We start from the raw sequence: 3,174 nt of genomic DNA on the forward strand, positions 1-3,174 counted from the left end.
TTTTATCGTAAAAAATTGAAATAATCGTTAAAAAAAAAAAGAAAGAAAGAGAAAAAATAAAAAAAGAATTAAAAATATTTATCTCAAATTTGTATATTTTTTATATCTTATGTGTATATTTGTTATGTTAAAAATGATTTAAATTATAATTAATCATTCGGATTTTATGGATTAATTGTTTTTTGTTGCATTTAGAAAGAGAGAATATGTGAAAACGAGAACCCCGTCCATCATTGAATCGTTTAAATTGTTTTGCAAATTTTCTGACAAACAAAAACTTTATTATATTTTGATTGGATAATTGTAATTATATATATAATGAAGCATTTGATGAATTTTTTACTATCGTAGACGTTAAAATTAATTATCGAAGACAAGAACAATTATTCATCAAAGATCTTTCTTTTTGTTGGTTTATTTTTTAGATTATTTCAATCATGATTATTAGATAAAGTATTGTTATGATGTCATTATTTGTATATATAATCAGGTTTTTATTGCACAACTTACAAAGTTTTTTACAATATATGTCATTATTTGTAAAAATAATTGTTATTTGATAAGAGAAGAGAGGGAGGAAGAGAGAGAGAGAAACAAAAATTATTTTTTTAAATTACAAATTAGTATAATTACAAGTGTTGAGAGATAATTTTATGATATAAATTATAGATCGTGGCAAAATATTAAGGATTTAGTTGAAAAAAGAAAATAAAAAAGAAAAGTATATTAATATATTAAATTACAGAATTTAAATGATTTAATAATTTTCTTGTTTTTATTTAAATTTCGTTCATACTTACGTTAATTCTTGTCGGTCGTGTTTGTGTTGTAAATAAAAGGTACGAATTGAAAAAAATAAAAATAGGAAATTAAAATGTATGGTTAGTTAATTAATAATGTATAATAAGTGTGTGTTAGAAGAGAAATTCAATATGGTGGGTCCGAAATTTATCGAAGATCACAATTGATTTGTATAAGAAACAAAATTTATTTAAATGAATAATATCTCGAAGAACGAGTTACGACAACATTATTTCCCTCACGACGAATAATATTTTGAAAAATATTTTTTATACTCTTGTGTGGTTCAACACGGTAGATTATTCATAAACGTAGAATAAATATGTAATTTCGTTAAGAATATTGTCCTTGAAAGTAATCCAATTATTTTTATCCTTTTAGTAATTAAAAAGCACTGGCAGCTTCGAACATGATCTAAACAGAAAAAAGAAAAACGCAATGTTAAAAAATTACGATTACAATAGAACTACTTCATTTTATTTAAAAAATGTATTAATATTATATATCGACACGATTTTTGTTTAAATTGTAATTCAACATTAGAAAAATTAAATTAACCGATAAAATGAAACGAACGAATTCGTTGACTGCCTAATTGTAAATTGTTCTACACTGTGGTCAAAAAGCAACTGACTTAGGTTGCAATCGATAGAACCTTTTGCGCATGTCTGTATGTATAAAGTAGAAAATAAAATTCCCCTTGTATAATTGCTGGGAACAGACACCTGCTCAAGTACATAATGATAAGTTAATGGTATCGGAAGTTATAGGGTACTATACAATATAAAGGGTTAAAACATTTTTATCCTATTTTTTGTATAGATTATATCATAAATGTTTTATTCTCCTATTTTCATGTTATCGTTTTCTATTCCGTTCTTATATCTTTAATTACAAGGAATTAGAATTTCCGAGATGGGATAGTAAAGGAAATTAAATGTATATTTAATATTTCGCTTTGAAAATACTGAGTTAGTTCGCAATGGCTTCTGGTAGTCGAATATTCAACGAACATTTTTTCTTTTCGAATAAGTTTGTTCAATCAATATTGGGTCTCCGTCCAGGTCATTCACAAAAAGATCAATTGTTTTTACTTTGTGTAGTAACATTCTACGTGTTTCCTGGAGTGGTACATCAAGTATGTGTACTTTCCTTAATGACAAATGAATTAATATATTTAATAAGATAGTTTCCATTTGTATTGCTTTGAATTAAAAGAAATCTTTTCGGTAAATACAAGTCTATTGTAATATATAATAAACATATGTTATATATATTTAAAAATTTGAGAAATAATCCATTGCATTTAACTCAAAAAAGTTTCTTTTCAATCATTACTAGGTTTATCAACTTTTTACATCAGAAGTAACACTGCAATCAGCGGTCGCAGTGCTTCAAAAAGCGGTGGGAACTGTAGTCTTTATTGTAGTTTTTTGTACGACCTACTTTAATTTTGTAACAGTTCGTAAATTTTTATTGATAATATTATTTTACATTGGCACGTAACATATTTATCTAATTATAGTAAATAAAATGTCTTTTATTTTCAGATGAAGCTACTTTTTACTCATATGAAATCCTATTATGAACAGGTTGTTAATGAAAAAGAATTATCTATGTTAGAAGAAACTGTAAAACAAAGTAAAATATGTGTCTACGGTTTCTTAGGTAGATAATAGTATAATATTTTTGTTAGATGTGAAAATTCAATTTTACATGCATTTACCATCTTTCAGGTGTTTTTAATAGTTATGGTATTTTGATGATAATTCCATGCGTAGTAAAAGTATGTCTTTATTTTTTGGGAATATTGAACGATAATAAATTATCATTAATATTACCCGTAAATAATGTAAGCAATGCAGGAGCGCAATATTTTGGTTTGCTTATTTACCAAATAATTGCAGTTCTTATTATAATAACAATAGGTGCATTGAGTTTTTCGGGGTATTTACTTTGTGTTCTATTTGCGTGTTATCAATTTCGCGTTTTAATGTACGTCTTAAGTTATCACACCTATGATCAATTTTTTTATAATTTTTTTTAGTTTTTAAATTGTATTCTTTTAATTGTTTTTTTAAGATTCATTATACAGTGTCCATTCGAAAGAAATTTAATATATATGGAAAAGAATTGCTTTTTTAATAAATCACAAGAAGAATGGGATTGGATAATCGACATTATAAATAGATATAAAAATATTACAGAGTAAGTATTTTGGAATGGTGTTAAAAGAATTTTAATAATACTTTTAATAAAAGGATTAAATATAATACCATACCATTAAATATGCTCGTATTGTATTGCTTCTCTTTTAAAGAAGAGGAATACTTGTTCAACTATATTTTCGAAATTATATTGATTTTACTTGCT

This window comes from Polistes canadensis, unplaced genomic scaffold (genome assembly GCF_001313835.1).
Source record: "Polistes canadensis isolate GaletaPanama2010 unplaced genomic scaffold, ASM131383v1 scaffold_419, whole genome shotgun sequence".
Taxonomy (NCBI): domain Eukaryota; kingdom Metazoa; phylum Arthropoda; class Insecta; order Hymenoptera; family Vespidae; genus Polistes; species Polistes canadensis.